Source organism: Balaenoptera acutorostrata, chromosome 11, assembly GCF_949987535.1.
Source record: "Balaenoptera acutorostrata chromosome 11, mBalAcu1.1, whole genome shotgun sequence".
In the NCBI taxonomy this organism is placed as follows: domain Eukaryota; kingdom Metazoa; phylum Chordata; class Mammalia; order Artiodactyla; family Balaenopteridae; genus Balaenoptera; species Balaenoptera acutorostrata.
The window spans coordinates 13,057,512-13,077,527 of record NC_080074.1 but is presented as its reverse complement, the minus strand read 5'-3'; the positions used below and the strand labels follow the sequence as shown (position 1 = coordinate 13,077,527).

The following is a 20,016-nucleotide window of genomic DNA, read 5'->3' as shown; positions in this document are numbered from 1 at the left end:
TACACCATATTAACAAATTGAAGGAGAAAAACCATATGATCATCTCAATAGATGCAGAGAAAGCTTTTGACAAAATTCAACACCCATTTATGATAAAAGCCCTGCAGAAAGTAGGCATAGAGGGAACTTTCCTCAACATAATAAAGGCCATATATGACAAACCCACAGCCAACATTGTCCTCAATGGTGAAAAACTGAAACCATTTCCACTAAGATCAGGAACAAGACAAGGTTGCCCACTCTCACCACTATTATTCAACATAGTTCTGGAAGTCCTAGCCACAGCAATCAGAGAAGACAAAGAAATAAAAGGAATCCAAACCGGAAAAGAAGAAGTAAAGCTGTCACTATTTGCAGATGACATGATACTATACATAGAGAATCCTAAAGATGCTACCAGAAAACTCCTAGAGCTAATCAATGAATTTGGTAAAGTAGCAGGATACAAAATTAATGCACAGAAATCTCTTGCATTTCTATACACTAATGACGAAAAATCTGAAAGTGAAATTAAGAAAACACTCCCATTTACCATTGCAACAAAAAGAATAAAATATCTAGGAATAAACCTACCTAAGGAGACAAAAGACCTGTATGCAGAAAATTATAAGACACTGATGAAAGAAATTAAAGATGATACAAATAGATGGAGAGATATACCATGTTCCTGGATTGGAAGAATCAACATTGTGAAAATGTCTCTACTACCCAAAGCAATCTACAGATTCAATGCAATCCCTATCAAACTACCACTGGCATTTTTCACAGAACTAGAACAAAAAATTTCACAATTTGTATGGAAACACAAAAGACCCCGAATAGCCAAAGCAATCTTGAGAACGAAAAATGGAGCTGGGGGAATCAGGCTCCCTGACTTCAGACTATATTACAAAGCTTCAGTAATCAAGACAGTTTGGTATTGGCACAAAAACAGAAATATAGATCAATGGAACAGGATAGAAAGCCCAGAGATAAACCCACACACATATGGTCAACTTATCTTTGATAAAGGAGGCAAGCATATACAGTGGAGAAAAGACAGCCTCTTCAATAAGTGGTGCTGGGAAAATTGGACAGGAACATGTAAAAGTATGAAATTAGAACACTCCCTGACACCATGCACAAAAATAAACTCAAAATGGATTAAAGACCTAAGTGTAAGGGCAGACACTATCAAACTCTTAGAGGAAAACATAGGCAGAACACTCTATGACATACATCACAGCAAGATTCTTTTTGACCCAGCTCCCAGAGAAATGGAAATAAGAACACAAATAAACAAATGGGACCTAATGAAACTGAAAAGCTTTTGCACAGCAAAGGAAACCATAAACAAGACCAAAAGACAACCCTCAGAATGGGAGAAAATATTTGCAAATGAAGCAACTGACAAAGGATTAATCTCCAAGATTTACAAGCAGCTCATGCAGCTCAATAACAAAAAAACGAACAACCCAATCCAAAAATGGGCAGAAGATCTAAATAGACATTTCTCCAAAGAAGATATACAGATGGCCTACAGACACATGAAAGAATGCTCAACATCATTAATCATTAGAGAAATGCAAATCAAAACTACAATGAGATATCATCTCACACCGGTCAGAATGGCCATCATCAAAAAATCTAGAAACAATAAATGCTGGAGAGGGTGTGGAGGAAAGGGAACACTCTTGCACTGTTGGTGGGAATGTAAATTGATACAGCCACTATGGAGAACAGTATGCAGGTTCCTTAAAAAACTACAAATAGAACTACCATACGACCCAGCAATCCCACTACTGGGCATATACCCTGAGAAAACCATAGGTCAAAAAGAGTCATGTACCAAAATGTTCATTGCAGCTCTATTTACAATAGCCAGGACATGGAAGCAACCTAAATGTCCATCGACAGATGAATGGATAAAGAAGATGTGGCACATATATACAATGGAATATTACTCAGCCATAAAAAGAAATGAAATGGAGGTATTTGTAATGAGGTGGATGGAGTTAGAGTCTGTCATACAGAGTGAAGTAAGTCAGAAAGAGAAAAACAAATACAGTATGCTAACACATATATATGGAATCTAAGGGAAAAAAAAAAAAAAAAAGGCCATGAAGAACCTAGTGGCAAGACGGGAATAAAGACACAGACCTACTAGAGAATGGACTTGAGGATATGGGGAGGGGGTGGGGTGAGATGTGACAGGGTAAGAGAGTGTCATGGACATATATACACTACCAAATGTAAAATAGATAGCTAGTGGGAAGCAGCCGCATAGCACAGGGAGATCAGCTCGGTGCTTTGTGACCACCTAGAGGGGTGGGATGGGGAGGGTGGGAGGGAGGGAGATGCAAGAGGGAAGAGAAATGGGAACATATTGTATATGTATAACAGATTCACTTTGTTATAAAGCAGATGCTAACACACTATTGTAAGGCAATTATACTTCAATAAAGATGTTTGAAAAAAAAATAGTAAAAAAAAAAAAAAAATGAAACTAAATAAGGAAACACAAGCTTTAAATGATACATTAAACAAGATGGACTTAATTGATATTTATAGGACATTCCACCCAAAAACAACAGAATACACATTTTTCTCAAGTGCTCATGGAACATTCTCCAGGATAGATCATATCTCGGGTCACAAATCAAGCCTTGGTAAATTTAAGAAAATTGAAATCGTATCAAGTATCTTTTCTGACCACAACGCTATGAGACTAGATATCAATTACAGGAAAAGATGTGTAAAAAATACAAACACATGGAGACTACACAATACACTACTTAATAACGAAGTGATCACTGAAGAAATCAAAGGGGAAATCAAAAAATACCTAGAAACAAATGACAATGGAGATACGACGACCCAAAACCTATGGGACGCAGCAAAAACAGCGCTAAGAGGGAAGTTTATAGCAATACAAACCTACCTCAAGAAACAGGAAACATCTCGAATAAACAACCTAACCTTGCACCTAAAGCAATTAGAGAAAGAAGAACAAAAAAACCCCAAAGCTAGCAGAAGGAAAGAAATCATAAAGATCAGGTCAGAAATAAATGAAAAAGAAATGAAGGAAACAATAGCAAAAATCAATGAAACTAAAAGCTGGTTCTTTGAGAAGATAAACAAAATTGATAAACCATTAGCCAGACTCATCAAGAGAAAAAGGGAGAAGACTCAAATCAATAGAATTAGAAATGAAAAAGGAGAAGTAACCACTGACACTGCAGAAATACAAAAGATCATGAGAGATTACTACAAGCAACTCTATGCCAATAAAATGGACAACCTGGAAGAAATGGACAGATTCTTAGAAATGCACAAACTGCCGAGACGGAACCAGGAAGAAATAGAAAATATGAACAGACCAATCACAAGCACTGAAATTGAAACTGTGATTAAAAACCTTCCAACAAACAAAAGCCCAGGACCAGATGGCTTCACAGGTGAATTCTATCAAACATTTAGAAAAGAGCTAACACCTATCCTTCTCAAACTCTTCCAAAATATTGCAGAGGGAGGAACACTCCCAAACTCATTCTACGAGGCCACCATCACCCTGATACCAAAACCAGACAAAGATGTCACAAAGAAAGAAAACTACAGGCCAATATCACTGATGAACATAGATGCAAAAATCCTCAACAAAATACTAGCAAACAGAATCCAACAGCACATTAAAAGGATAATACACCATGATCAAGTGGGGTTTATCCCAGGAATGCAAGGGTTCTTCAATATACGCAAATCAATCAATGTGATACACCATATTAACAAATTGAAGGAGAAAAACCATAGGATCATCTCAATAGATGCAGAGAAAGCTTTCGATAAAATTCAACACCCATTTATGATAAAAGCCCTGCAGAAAGTAGGCATAGAGGGAACTTTCCTCAACATAATAAAGGCCATATATGACAAACTCACAGCCAACATTGTCCTCAATGGTGAAAAACTGAAACCATTTCCACTAAGATCAGGAACAAGACAAGGTTGCCCACTCTCACCACTATTATTCAACATAGTTTTGGAAGTGTTAGCCACAGCAATCAGAGAAGAAAAAGAAATAAAAGGAATCCAAATCGGAAAAGAAGAAGTAAAGCTGTCACTGTTTGCAGATGACATGATACTATACATAGAGAATCCTAAAGATGCTACCAGAAAACTCCTAGAGCTAATCAATGAATTTGGTAAGGTAGCAGGATACAAAATTAATGCACAGAAATCACTTGCATTTCTATACACTAATGATGAAAAATCTGAAAGTGAAATTAAGAAAACACTCCCGTTTACCATTGCAAAAAAAAGAATAAAATATCTAGGAATAAACCTACCTAAGGAGACAAAAGACCTGTATGCAGAAAATTATAAGACACTGATGAAAGAAATTAAAGATGATACAAATAGATGGAGAGATATACCATGTTCCTGGATTGGAAGAATCAACATTGTGAAAATGACTCTACTACCCAAAGCAATCTACAGATTCAATGCAATCCCTATCAAACTACGACTGGCATTTTTCACAGAACTAGAACAAAAAATTTCACAATTTGTATGGAAACACAAAAGACCCCGAATAGCCAAAGCAATCTTGAGAAAGAAAAATGGAGCTGGGGGAATCAGGCTCCCTGACTTCAGACTATATTACAAAGCTACAGTAATCAAGACAGTTTGGTACTGGCACAAAAACAGAAATATAGATCAATGGAACAGGATAGAAAGCCCAGAGATAAACCCACGCACATATGGTCACCTTATCTTTGATAAAGGAGGCAAGCATATACAGTGGAGAAAAGACAGCCTCTTCAATAAGTGGTGCTGGGAAAATTGGACAGATACATGTAAAAGTATGAAGTTAGAACACTCCCTGACACCATGCACAAAAATAAACTCAAAATGGATTAAAGACCTAAGTGTAAGGCCAGACACTATCAAACTCTTAGAGGAAAACATAGGCAGAACATTCTATGACATACATCACAGCAAGATTCTTTTTGACCCAGCTCCCAGAGAAATGGAAATAAGAACACAAATAAACAAATGGGACCTAATGAAACTGAAAAGCTTTTGCACAGCAAAGGAAACCATAAACAAGACCAAAAGACAACCCTCAGAATGGGAGAAAATATTTGCAAATGAAGCAACTGACAAAGGATTAATCTCCAAGATTTACAAGCAGCTCATGCAGCTCAATAACAAAAAAACGAACAACCCAATCCAAAAATGGGCAGAAGACCTAAATAGACATTTCTCCAAAGAAGATATACAGATTGCCAACAGACACATGAAAGAATGCTCAACATCATTAATCATTAGAGAAATGCAAATCAAAACTACAATGAGATATCATCTCACACCGGTCAGAATGGCCATCATCAAAAAATCTAGAAACAATAAATGCTGGAGAGGGTGTGGAGGAAAGGGAACACTCTTGCACTGTTGGTGGGAATGTAAATTGATACAGCCACTATGGAGAACAGTATGGAGGTTCCTTAAAAAACTACAAATAGAACTACCATACGACCCAGCAATCCCACTACTGGGCATATACCCTGAGAAAACCATAGGTCAAAAAGAGTCATGTACCAAAATGTTCATTGCAGCTCTATTTACAATAGCCAGGACATGGAAGCAACCTAAATGTCCATCGACAGATGAATGGATAAAGAAGATGTGGCACATATATACAATGGAATATTACTCAGCCATAAAAAGAAATGAAATGGAGGTATTTGTAATGAGGTGGATGGAGTTAGAGTCTGTCATACAGAGTGAAGTAAGTCAGAAAGAGAAAAACAAATACAGTATGCTAACACATATATACGGAATCTAAGGGAAAAAAAAAAAAGGGCCATGAAGAACCTAGTGGCAAGACGGGAATAAAGACACAGACCTACTAGAGAATGGACTTGAGGATATGGGGAGGGGGTGGGGTGAGATGTGACAAAGTGAGAGAGTGGCATGGACATATATACACTACCAAATGTAAAATAGATAGCTAGTGGGAAGCAGCCGCATAGCACAGGGAGATCAGCTCGGTGCTTTGTGACCACCTAGAGGGGTGGGATGTGGAGGGTGGGAGGGAGGGAGATGCAAGAGGGAAGAGATATGGGAACATATTGTATATGTGTAGCTGATTCACTTTGTTATAGGGCAGAAGCTAACACACCATTGTGAGGCAATTATACTTCAATAAAGATGTTTAAAAAAAAAAAAAAAAGAAGAAGTACCAGGTGATGCAGCAGGTAATAAACTTATGGAATTCATTTCTTCAGGAGGCTGCTGAGGTGAAAATTTTAAATCATTTCCCAAAAGACTTAGTTAAATTGTTAAATTCATGACTGATCGATTCCTAATGGATTATCAAAGACTGTTAGGAAGTAAATCCTTAAACTTTAAGGTTGAAGTCTTCGAAAACAGATGTCCTCTCCTATGATACTTCTGTCTGCACCTCTGTCGTAGGCAAAATATTAGGTTGCATATATCTCCAAGTTGACTCCCTATGACAACGCAGTTAGAGAATCACTACAAGAAGACACTTTGGACCAGGAAGGGCCAGTCCAGGGCACCTGTGCCATGACTCCTCCTGACCAGTTCACAGCAGACATTACTAGCCCATCACAGCGCCATTTGCTCCTGAGTCCCATTATGGCTCCAGACTCTTTCCTAACAGTGTCACTCCTTGGTCATCCCCAACAGATCCCACCTCTTCACGGAAGGCCCAGGGAGTGGGAGAGGTTAGTTCAAGATGTTTGCTCCAGGGTTATCCCTTTAAACTCTCTAGGCAGGTGATGTAGTGTGGGAATCCAATAAAATCCAGGTGTCCAATCTAATATCTACACCTCTATGCGAGGTGATTGAGAGACAGGCAATCCTGCAGTCCCTTCCCTCCTTTCCTATTCATAAATCTGCTATTTGCTTTAGGTAATGAAAGTCTGGACTTAGGAGATAATAATACATGAGAGTCAGGAAGAGGGAGGGGGAGAGGATGAGACGGAGGAAGCATGAGCAGGAAGAGGGGGAGGATGTGGAGGAAGATGAGGGAGAGGAAGGAATCTTTCATGTATGCTTCACATATGACATTTTACAAACACATTTAAATCTACTATTGTATTTAACCCTCACTATATCCCCAGCTTCATGAAGAATGAAAAAATGAGCCTCAAGGAGGTGAAGTTACTGCCTAAGATTACACAGGTCCTAAGTGGTGGACCTAAGACTCACACCAGGCCTCCTATATCAGCTGAGCTCATTTTCCACTCCTCCAAACAAATTCATTTGGAAGCAAATCTCTCTCCTTGTCTAGATATCAGACACCCCGGTTTTCCACGTGGATTGAAGGGGCAAATCAGCTACACCAGACCCTGTCTCCTGACAACATGACTTACTCCCTTGGCTGGTGCTGTTTCATCTCTGTTTCTCCTGCTGCCCAGAGAATGAAGACATACCTGCTGATGCGCTAGCAGAGAATGTCATTCTGTCGCAGCTGAGGAGAGCACTCAGGTACCAGATGGCCACCATCTCCCAAGCCAGATCTCTGTCCCTCTCTAATGATGATATTGGTGCCACTAAAAACAACCTAATTTCCTGACTGCCTATTATTGATTCACCCAACAAATATTTATTGAGTGTTGACTATGTTCTGGGCACTGAGCCAGGCCCTGGGGACACAGCAGGGACAAGATAGTTCATGGAGGATAAATAATGAACATGTTTATAAAGAAATGAAGATAATTTCCGAAGTGACGCATATGATAAGGAGGGTAATCTGATGGAGAGTAACCGGGAGATTAAGGAGGGCTAGTCTACTTTAGACCTCTCTGAGAAGGTGACTTTTCAGCCAAGACCTTAAGGATGGAGTGGAGTCATTCATGTAAAGAGAAGAGAGAAGAGCATAGTCAAGTCAAAGGCTCCAAGGCAGGAAAGCTTGAGTTCAAGGAGTGGAAGGCCAGCAGGAAGCTAGGGCAAGTGTTGTTATCCCATTTGAAAGATGAGCAAAACTGAGACCTGGCCCGTTGGAGCAAATTGGCTAAGATCTCACAGAAATTTTTGAGTGTCTTACATTAAACGGACACCCCCAAATGGATCATGATGTAGTAAATGGTGTCCCAAGGTCTTTGTCAGACAGCAGCCTTTTCTGCAGCTTAATATTCACTGCACCTTACTGTTCAGTCCCTGCTCAGGGTCCTAATCTTCCCAGAGTAGCAGCACAGTCAACTCCCAGGCAACTGACCGCAGTACCACCAGCTAGAGGTGATCATCTGAGCTGAGGCAAGGCTGCGAAAAAGGAGGGGAGACGCTCTCTGAACAGGGGAGCTCCTTTCTGCTTGCAATGTCTGGAGAACAGCAGAGGACATAGCACAACAAATGACATGATCAACGAGGCAGACAGCTGGTTTGTTTTTCCAAAAGCATCAGCTACTCTCAGGAGCTGGGCTAGGATTCCAGTGTGTGATGTCTGTTGGGGGAAAGTCCTCTGTGTTCTCTTCATCTAAGTTCGGCAAACTATTTCATGAGCAATTATTTTATTCCTCACCCTGGGTTCGTCCCTCACCTCTAGAACAGAGCCTGCACCCATTAGACACCTAATAAGTAACCATGGAATGAATGAACAGGCAGTAAGAAAAGAATGTAAAAGTGTATAGGCCCATTCATTCATTTACTTGTTATTTATTAATAAACACTGTGTGCCTGACATATGTCTGGCATTCTGCTAGATAGGAGGTGGGAGGAGATAAAAGATGGAAAAGACAGGTTTGTTTGTTGATTTCCTCACTCACCTGTTTTGGACACCTGGATTAGCATTTCACACCACTTTGTATTTACGTGGTTTCACTTTATAGCAGCCTTTTAAGAGTGAAGTCTTCGGAACCAACCATGAGTTCAAATCAGGCCTGACCATCGGTATAACCTTGGGCGAGTTACCTAACCTCTCTTTTTCCATCAGAAAAATGGGAATAATCATGATACATTTCTTCCTGTGTTATTGTAAGTCTTCCTGCCATAATGTGAGGAAGGGGCTGAGCAGAGATCCCAGCCTATGGTACGTGCTCAGTGAGTAGTAGCCAGTCTCATTATTATAACAGTTGTTATTTTTGATCCTCCTATCCATACCTTGGAGTAGGTATTTTGTCCCCATTTTGCAGAGCTGAAAGTCAGGGAAAGTCACATGGCCAAGTATATTGAGGAGCCAGAACTAAGTTTGAGCCTTGGCCATCCATGGCAACAATCCCCCAAACTCATGCCCTCTGCTTCCAAATAAAGCATTTGGAGGGCTTATTAGACACCAAAGTAGAAATTTTTCCATCTGATGCTCACTTTTTAGATGGGGTCACTGAGCCCATAGAGGTTAAGCAGATTGCCCAAGGTCAACAGTCTTGGTGGAGCTGGGATTCAAACCCAACTTTCTTGGGTTCTCACTCTACGTCAGACAAGGTGCTTAATTCCAAAGATGTCAAATTAAATAGGGGCCAGGCCCTGCCCTTGAAGACACTCAGCCTAGGGAGGGATGAGCAATTAGAATGGAGATGTATCTCCTGAGAAGAAAGACTCATGGGCAACTTGACTGCAGTCTTCACAAACAGATGAAGGACTGTCCTTTGAAAAGGGAAGTCAGCACAATATATAAGGTAGCACAAAACGTGGACTTTAAAGTCAGGCAAACCCAAGTTCAAACCCATCTCCATCACACTCAAGCTTTGTGATCTTGGGGAAGTCATTTAATGGCTCTAAGGCTCAGTTTCCTTGTCTCTAAAATGGACATGATAACACTAACCTCCATAGGCTGCTCACAGCCAATCACAAATGGGCTCCATCCTTAGTCCCGCCCCTTCCCAGAGGATATAAGTCAAAGGAGACTAAGCTCTGTGTTCCATTAGGGCGGGGCCTCTAATCGTCTTGCTTATTGTGGTATTCCTCACGGCTGGCACATGGCATGGGCACCACATGGACGGGGAGGGGGGACAGGGCAGGCACCCAGGCACAGAGGAAAGCATGAGAAAAGTCATGGAGGTATAAAACAATGGGGAGCATTCAGAAAATTGGAAATAAAAAACCAATATGTATGGTTGTATAAGAAGGTATATGGGGGGGAGGGGTAGGCAGGGGCACCAACAGAGGCAGGGACCTGTGGGCCATACTAAGGACCCACCCTTTCCCACCTGGTTCCTTACCTGGAGTTGGGTGTCAAGTCTGCCCACCCCTGCATTTCTCACAAGGGGGCTGGTGTGGACACTGTGAATTATCTACGCAATGGCTATTTATAACTGATTTCTCTTTGTCTTTCTCTATTAGAAAGGTTGATAATCTAAAACAACCTCTTTGCCACCTGCCTGGGGAGCTTTTAAATGGTTCTGGCCAGTGAGAAGTAACAGAAGTACCAGGGGATCTTTTCCTTTCTAGGAGAAGTCATGTGTATACATGTGTGTGTGCGTGTGATTGTGTGTATCCCTTTTTGCACTTGTCTCTTTCCCATTCTAACCTACAGAAGACTCCTGGGAATGAAGCAGCCACTGTGCAGCTATGAGGTGACAAGCATTAAGGTGTAAGGTCTACGTGGTAAGCAAGGTGGAGCACTTGTTCTCTTTGACAAATAATCCTTTATTTGTTTAAATCATTATAGAGGGTTTTCTATCCTTTGCAGCCAAAAGCAACCCCAGTATATGCAAAAACTGGCTAGCCATCTTACCTAGGTAGCCCTGCACCCGACAGATCTTTGCTGATTTCCCTGCCTCTTCTTCTCCTTAGACCAATCTTCTAGATGTTTCCAACTGGAGTCATCAAGATGCCCCCCAGTCTGCCCCCACGAGATTTAGACTTCTCTTCCAAACCGTGATCCTGGCCTAGTGACCAAGATATTTCCTTTTGCCTTGTGACTAGGGCACAAGGAATAATTTCCCTATCAGGGTGAGACTCGAGGTAGAAATGACTTACACATTCATGTAGCCCAGATTTTGCAGTTCCATCTAATGCTGCTTCCTGACAGCTCTGTCTGCCCCATTGAAAACACCACAACTCCTGGAATATCAAACTTCAATGGGACCTTTCTCAGAATCACGCTGTGGCAAGAACAGCTCTCAATATGTTAATCCTTACGCTTTTTCTCTTCTGCATTGCCTGGAGAATAGTTAAGATTATGATGATCTTTTTACTGTAGTCTTTTACTTCCTCAGTAAGCTCTTTAGAACCAAAGAGACAGACCCAAGAGAAGCTTGCAATGTTGCTTATACCATAATAACAAACCAGAAAAAGAACAGAGAGCCAAAACACCCTGTCACCCGGGAGACCAGAAGAAGGTTCCCTCATGCCAGGAAATGAGCAAAGGATAGAAAACCCTCTATAATGATTTAAACAAATAAAATAAAATTTTGCAAAGACTTGGAAATGAGCAAAATCAAGTGTCCTGCTAGTGGAGTTCTGGGTTTTGTCTAGTAGATCTCAAGGGATTATATGCTCCTGCCAGGATGAACACCTTAGACAGATTTCAATCAACGAGGCTATTTTTCAGTTCTATAGAAGTTGTAGGAAACATAGTAATGCAAATCATTCTTGTCCATGGCAATGAAAATGAATTTTATCTGGTAGAGATATAATTGATTTCCACCCAGTAAGGAAAAACTAACCCCAAGCATTCCATTTTATTGCCCAATAGCAGTGAAGCTCACTCATGTGTCATTTGGGTCCATCTGTGGATTGCCCAAGATGCTTTCAGGGAGTCTGTCAGATCAAAACTATTTTCATAATAATATTATTTCCCGGCTTCCCTGGTGGCGCAGTGGTTGAGAGTCTGCCTGCCAGTGCAGGGGACACGGGTTCGAGCCCTGGTCTGGGAGGATCCCACATGCCGCGGAGCAACTAAGCCCGTGAGCCACAATTACTGAGCCTGTGCGTCTGGAGCCTGTGCTCCGCAACAAGAGAGGCCGCGACAGTGAGAGGCCCGCGCACCGCGATGAAGAGTGGCCCCCGCTTGCCGCAACTAGAGAAAGCCCTCGCACAGAAACGAAGACCCAACACAGCCAAAAATAAGTAAATAAATAAATAAATTTATAAAATATATATATATATTATTTCCCTATTTCTCTCTCGTTTTCTCACAGGTGTACAGTGGACTTTTGGGGGGGGCTACATGACTTGTGATGTGCTTGTTGGTATGCTCCCGTGTTTTTAAATTTTCTCAGTCTTAATTTCTAATATGGCAAATATTAGTAGATCTAACCCACATAAACAAAAGCTCTTTGAGATCTTCCACAATTTTTAAGGGTGTAAAGGGATCCTGAGATCAAAAGTTTTGAGAACTGCTACCCTGTAGAATATTAACTAATTTTGCATCTATTAGCTATTTCATCGAGCATTCCTCTTTAGGGTGCGTGCATGTGCGTGTGAACTGGTTTTAATATCTTACTGTACCTATATTAACTGAGTTAAATAAAATCTTTGTTCATCTTATATCTGTATGAGTGTCATATTTTTAACTTTTAAAAATTGCAGGAGGGGACTTCCCTGGTGGTGCAGTGGTTAAGAATCCGCCTGCCAATGCAGGGAACATGGGTTCGAGCCCTGTTCCTGGAAGATCCCACATGCCACAGAGCAACTAAGCCCATGCACCACGACTACTGAGCCTGCGCTCTGAAGTCTGAAAGCCACAACTACTGAGCCCGCGTGCCACAACTACTGAAGCCCACACGCCTAGAGCCCGTGCTCCGCAACAAGAGAAGCCACCGCAGTGAGAAGCTCATGCACCGCAACGAAGAGTAGCCCCCGCTCGCCGCAACTAAAGAAAGCCCACGCGCAGCAACGAAGACCCAGCGCAGCCAAAAGTAAATACATTAATATTCTTAAAAAATTAGAGGAGATGGTCAAGGGGCTTGGACTACATTGAGGACACCCGGGCAGCACTGGGATGGCTGCCATTCTCTCCCTATGCCCAGTGGCACAGAGCCTTGCAGGGGGTCAAGCCAACAGCCCAGACCATCCCTCATCCTTCAGACAAGGACAGCACATGGGCCCCGCACAGCAGCAGGATACCAGCGCATGCCCAGAGGCTTGGCTGAGCCCGTCCAGAGCTTCCTGCTTGGAAATCCCTCTTTTCAACAGCCCTGTGTTTTTGGAAGCCCCTCCAAAACAAATGTCGAGGTTCTTGACACCCAGAAGGGTGGTGGTGGTGCAGAAGAGAAAACTCTACTCCCAGCACTAAGGTGGGTGATGTTACGCCATCCAGATTCATGGCTTAAACCCCCAGAGAAGCCGCAAGACCTGAAGCAGGTGACACCGACTCATAGAGGAGGTGACAGAGATAGAATGTGGGACCCTCTCTCCCACCCCAGGGCTCTTGCTGCTGCTGTTATGCCTCATTACGTTAACAAATCCTATGAATTCCTGTGCTCAGCTCTCCTGGGGATTTGTAGAGGCCTTCAGAGCTCCCAGGAGGAAGATGGGTGTGGATTTTGTCCCCTTTGTCCCTGGCTCTGCTCTCACTGGCAGCTCAACCTCACTCAGCCTTGGTTTCCTGACCTGATTGTGGAGATAGTAAGAGAAATAAAATTAACTAGCCAGGCCTTGGGCCCATAAAGAGTGCTGAGCAGATAATGCTGACTCAGAACCCTTTTCTCTTTAAATCAATCCCTACCTGTTGCTCTGAATGGAATCCCAAGGCTGGCCAGTGGAGGGGGGCGGGGGGTGAGGGAAGGAGGAGAAGAAAGGGGAGTCTTCTCCCAGTCAAATGCAGGTAGTTGCATAGCAGATTTTTTTAAGGTAATCTTTTAAAGTGTGTGTGTGTGTGTGTCAGTGTGTGTGTAAGCGCACAATATCCGTTTAGTGTAGCAGATACAACACTATAAATGTATGAGTATTCCCATGGTCCCCCTCCGTCTGGATGCTGAGAGGGGAGGATTCTTGCCTGGAACCTCAACCTCCTACGACCCTCCTTCACCAGGAAGAATTTAGGGTAATGGGTGAAGCAGAGGGAATGCTAATGACATCTGAGAAACTAAAATCATCTACCTCAGGGGTCTCCAAACTATGGCCTGTGGGCCCAGTACAGCCCTCTGCCTGTTTTTTGTACAGTCCATGAGCTAAGAATGGTTTCTGAATGTTCAAATGGTTGAAACCAAATCGAAAAAGAATAATACTTCATGACCCATGAAAATTACATGAAGTTCAAATTTCAGTGTCCGTAAACAGAGTTGCACTGAAACACAGCCATGCTCGTTCATTTCCTTCTTGTCCAGAGCTGCTGCAGAGATACAACGGCAGAGCTGAGTAATTGTAACAAAAAAGTATGGTTTGCAAAGTCTAAACTATTACGACTCTAGCCCTTTACAGAAGTTTGCCTGATCTACATAATAAATTAATAGAGAGGTAGTATAGAATTCAGGCAGGTTGAGTGTCAGGATGAATGTGAGGGGTAGGGGGGAAGTTAAGGGGGAGGAATATTCTTGCTCCGAGGAATAGAGCGGGGGCAGGGAGATGATTACGAAAGATCTGAGCCTCTGGTCGGACTGCAGAGGTTAGCACAAAAAATCCATCCTGTTCAGAGGAAACCCTGAGACTCAACCCAGCTCTTTCGTTGTCCTACCACCATGCGAGAAAACAGAAAACTGAGGGGACAGGCAGCTCCTGACGCCAGATAAAGAGATGCCATTCCCTTGATTTAAGTGTTTAGTTTAAGAACATTGAATTCAGTTGAATTCATTACCCACTCGGGTAATGTATGGATTCTTTCATTCAACAGACAATTTTTCAGCAAGTGCTAGGCACTCTTCTAGGTTCCTAAGATAGGGCCCTCTCTCCTGGTTCTCACATCCCCCCGGTTTAAACTCCACTTAAATGATCTCCCTTAATTCTCTCAAAAACCCTATGAGGTAGGTACTGCTATCATCATAGCATGGTATGCTATGTTACAGATGATGAAACCGAAGTTCAGAGAGCTTAAGTCACTTGCCCAAAGCTACCCAGCTAGTAAGTAACAGAGCTGAGATTTGAACCCACAGCATCAATGCTCAGAGTCTATGCTCTTAACCACTCTGCTATGTCACTCCTCTAGATGGAAATGAAAACGAATGCCTGAACATTGCTCTACTCTCTTAGAAGTCATAATGAAATAGGTGTTAAAAGCCCGGTTTTTGCATGTGATCCAGCAATCCCACTCCTGGGCATATATCTGGAAAAGATGAAAACTCTAATTCAAAAAGATACATGCACCCCAATGATCATAGCAGCACTATTTACAACAGCCAAGACATGGAGGCAGCCTAAGTGTGCATCGACAGATGAATGGATAAAGATGTGGTTTATATGTATACAATGGAATACTACTCAGCCATAAAAAAGAATGAACTAATGCCATTTGCAGCAACATGAATGGACCTAGAGCTTATCATATTAAGTGAAGTAAGTCAGAAAGAGAAAGATAAATACTACATGATATCACTTATATGTGGAATCTAAAAAAAAAATTGATACAAATGAACTTATTTACAGAACAGAAATAGACTCACAGACACAGAAAGCAAAGTTATGGTTACCAAAGGGGAAAGGGAGAGGGGGAGGATAAATTAGGAGTTTGAGATTAACAGATACACACTACTATATAAAAAATAGATAAACAACTAGGACCTACTGTATAGCACAGGGAACTATATTCAATATCTTTTAATAATCTATAATGGAAAAGAATCTGAAAAAGAATAGATATATATGTATAACTGAATCACTCCACTATATACCTAAAACTAACACAACATTGTAAATCAACTATATTTCAATTTTTAAAAAACCCTGGGGGGCTTCCCTGGTGGCGCAGTGGTTGAGAATCTGCCTGCTAATGCAGGGGACACGGGTTCGGGCCCTGGTCTGGGAAGATCCCACGTGCCGCGGAGCGGCTGGGCCCGTGAGCCACAATTGCTGAGCCTGCGCGTCTGGAGCCTGTGCTCCGCGGCGGGAGGGGCCGCGATAGTGAGAGGCCCGCGCGCCGTGATGAGGAGTGGCCCCCGCTTGCCACAACTGGAGAAAGCCCTCGCACAGAAACGAAGACCCAACACAGTCAAAAATAAATAAAATAATAATAATAAAAAAAAAAAAAACCCTGGGTTTCAGAAATCAGACAGGAGTTAGAATTCCTTCCCACTGCTGGCCTCTGTCTCCATGAAGGCAAGGACCATGCTTAGCTTGACACCTTTGGGTCCCCTAGCATCAAGCCTAAGACATAGTGGTACTCACTAAATATTTGTTGATTGAATGAATGAGTGAATTCATTTACCAGCAAAAGGATCTTGGAAGAACCCCCTAATCTGTCTTCCCTCTGGGTCCTCCCACGTATCAGTTCCTCCTTATAGAGAAACTGCGAGGACGCAATGAAGTTAGGTATTTCAGATGCATAACATATAGTTTTGCTCAGTAAATAAGTCTGACGCCCCTGCCATGTGTCCCATTCCTGGACCACAGGCAGTTGCTGTTAAGGAACGTGGAACCTGGCTTTGGAAGACAAATCAGCATAGAGGAGACATTTGTTATTTGGGGGCGGGAGCAGGGGAGTAATGAGGGTGGTCCAGAATCCAACTCTTCTTCACATTAGCACCCTCCAGCCCTTTCCAGCATGCCCCCATGGTGGGCAGTGTGGGTGGGCACTGGCACCCACCTGCCCCTGCCCCTGTGGAACTCTGAAGGACCCATCCTCACTCTCCCAGCCCCAGCTTCTTCAGGGGGCCCAGAGATGTGACTCAGATTCAGCCCATCAGGTACCTGCTCGGGGGGAGGGGTTAGCCAGGGATCAAGTCCACTGTGGGGTCAGGGCTGCAATCCTTCCAGGCTCTTCGCGTACTGCATTTGTGCTGTGGGTCCCACGTATGCTGTGGGTCTAGCCAACTGTTATTTAGCTGATGCCTCCCCTAATATCTTTTTAACATTTCCCTTTGTGCTGAGGCAGCTATTAGGGGCTTAACTATGTCCCTGCAAAATTCCCATGTTGAAGTCCCTAGCCCCCAGGACCTCAGAATGTGTCCGTATTTGGAGATAGAATCTTGAAAGAGGCAATTAAGTTAAAATGAGGTCATTAGAGTGAGCCCTAATCCAATATAACTGGTGTCCTTATAAGTAAGAAGAGGAAATTAGAACATAGACACGCCCAGAAGGAAGACCATGTGAAGACACAGCGAGAAGATGGCCATCTACAAGCCAAGGAGACAGGCCTCAGAAGAAACCAAACTTGCCAACACCTTGATCTTGGACTTCTAGCCTCCAGGACTGTGAAAAAATAAATGTCTGTTGCTTAAGCTCCCCCGCCACTCCCAGGCTGTTATACTTTGTATGGCGGCGCTAGCTGACTAATACAGCACCCAGGTCAGTTTCTATTATTTGCAATCCTTCAACGGCACAGACCATGACTTCCTAATCTGAGAAGTGGGTGAAGAACAGCACGGGATGGAAGTTAAGGCCTTCAACCTTGGGACCAGGCCACCTGGGTTCAGATGCTAGCCCTGCCACTTCTACCTGCAGGACCCTGGGTGAGACACATGACCTCTCCATGAGCCTCATCTGAAAAAGGGGCTGATAGTTGTACTTTTCTGATGGGATTGCTACAAGTAGGACCAATATAGGAAAAACACTTAGAACGGTGCTTGGCACAGAATAAGCGCTACATGCATGTTATTTATTATTTCTGTTGTCCTCTTCATGGAAAGACACATGCTCTAAGAGAACCAGAGGAGTCCTGTCCTAGAGATGGGCTTGGACCTGGGCTCTACCCAGCCTTCCACGAGGATTTTCTGTCTCTCCCAGGGCTACCCGCCATGTCTTAAGCCACGGAACCCCACAAAGGGAGCTGGAAGATTTCCACCTCCTCACCCCCTTCTCCCCTCCCCATCCTTACAGTGGAGCACAGTATGGAAACAACCATTTCTAGTCCAACCCACCCATTTTATGCAGGAGGGAACTGCGGCTCAGAGAGGAAACGCCCCGCCCCCAAGATCACACAGCCGGCTCCTAGCAAGGCTGAGAGCTGGAGTTTGGCCTCTGTTTTTTGACGCAGGGAATAAAGAACCACCAAAAGAAACATTTATGACCTCCATAAGCCAGGGAAGGAAATGATGTGAAGAGAAGAGGAAATGGAATTTCCTGCTGCCTGGGACATCAGTCCTTGGAGGAAACTAGCAAACAATGGAGAGACTTGAAAGCTGGCTTGCCAGCCCCCAGCTGGAGCCCTCCCACTCCCTTTCCCATGGACAGCCCGGCCCTGGGGCTGCTCGGTGCCCTCGGAGCTAGTTTACCCTCCCTCGCCTTTCCAGCTGAATGTCTTCCATTATCTTTCCTCCCGTTCACCATGGTTTGGCATGCTGTGGCCTCCTAAAAGGGCTGCTGAGCAAAACAGAGGAAGCTGGGTCCAGGGGGACATCTAAACTCTTCAATAAAGGGCACAGTACCGACCCTGGCCATCAGCCCGCCCAAGGGCCAGAGTACTGGAGCAGGGCTTTGCCCTCTAGTTGATCTTGAAGTGGTCTGGGGGGGTCTTGGGGGAGGGTCCAGGGTGCCCAGCTGTGAGTGAGGGCAATATGGGTGCTTGGAATATCATTGGCTGTTTATGTACCACCAATATGGAACGGTTTTAACCTTTTAATACCCAGTGTTGGCTGCAATCCAGCATTGACTAAACCCAGACACCTGACTACCAACCAGCACCCCGTTGGACACCTCCAGGGCTCCAGCTGGCATTCAAGGCCCTCCGAGACCTCTCTGACCCCTGTGTCACTTCCTAGGTCCATCTCCCACTTTCTCTCTCTGTGTGGGGTTGTGTGGTGTCATGGGAAAGGCAATGGATGTGGAGTCGGAAAGACCTGGATTAAAATTCTTGCTCTGCCACTTACAAGCTTACAAACTAAGGTGAACTCAGGCGACAAAGTTCTCTGAGAATGATTCATAACAAAGAATAACCAGCCGTCAATCCCTGGCACTGTGCCAAGCATCTTAAGTGTTCATTGAATCTTTACAACCACCCTATAAAGAAGATCCCCTCGGGCTTCCCTTGTGGCGCAGTGGTTGAGAATCTGCCTGCCAATGCAGGGGACACGGGTTCAAGCCCTGGTCTGGGAAGATTCCCACATGCCGCGGAGCAACTAGGCCCGTGAGCCACAACTGCTGAGCCTGCGCGTCTGGAGCCTGTGCTCCGCAACGAGAGGCCGCGATAGTGAGAGGCCCGTGCACCGCGATGAAGAGTGGCCCCCGCCTGCCGCAACTAGAGAAAGCCCTCACACAGAAACGAAGACCCAACACAGTCAAAAATTAATTAATTAATTAATTAATTAATTAAAAAAAAGAAGAAGAAGAAGATCCCCTCTGTAGCCTTGTTTTACAGACAAGGAAACTGAGGCACCAGGGCCAGTTCAATAGCTCATCAGCTTCCAAGTTGCAGGATGAGAACCCTGCCTAAGGTCAAGTGCACCTGACTACATCATTATATGGCCACTGTTAAGGGGGGGTAGCTAAAATAACCTGCAAAAGGGCACTGGTCACTCTAAAGCCTCCGTGCAGGTGGATTCCCTCCCCTTCCCATCCCCCATAGGTACTCACTGTTCCTGTGCTCAACCCCGAGACGCCAGGAGGAGCCCCACCTACGCGCTTCCCTCACACAATCTCACCTGCCCGTGAAGTTGCCTCCTTGCTCGCTCTCCACGCAAGCCCTTCTGTCTGCAAAGCTGCAAGACACTGTTAGAAAAAGTCAGATGGGCGGTACTGATCGGAAGCAGACGGGGCGGGGGTGTGGGTCCTTTCTCCTCCGCTGACCAGCTGCACGGTCTTGGATGCACTGCCCCTCTCTGGGTCTCAGTTTCCTTATCCATAAGGTCAGAAGCAACAGCAGCTAACACACAAGGTTGTAGTAAAGGGTTAATGCAAGTCTGTGTGCAGTATGCCAGGCACACGGTAGCTGCTCAAGAAACGCTGCTGCTGTGGACGAGGCTCGCCTATGAGCCGGGGAACTGGCTGGTGGAACCTCTAGTCGGCCTTGATCTGAATCATTCCGGAAATGTTTCATGA

General features: G+C 43.9%; 1 long non-coding RNA gene across 1 annotated transcript in view; it reads right to left on the bottom strand.

The window, feature by feature from the left end:
• LOC130709220 (uncharacterized) overlaps positions 1 to 19,653 on the bottom strand; it is a 61,034-nt gene extending 41,381 nt beyond the window's left edge. Inside the window, exon 1 of the long non-coding RNA XR_009009717.1 lies at positions 19,620 to 19,653. This is a non-coding gene — a long non-coding RNA (uncharacterized LOC130709220). The remainder of the gene's footprint in view (positions 1 to 19,619) is intronic.
• Positions 19,654 to 20,016: the final 363 nt, after the last annotated feature.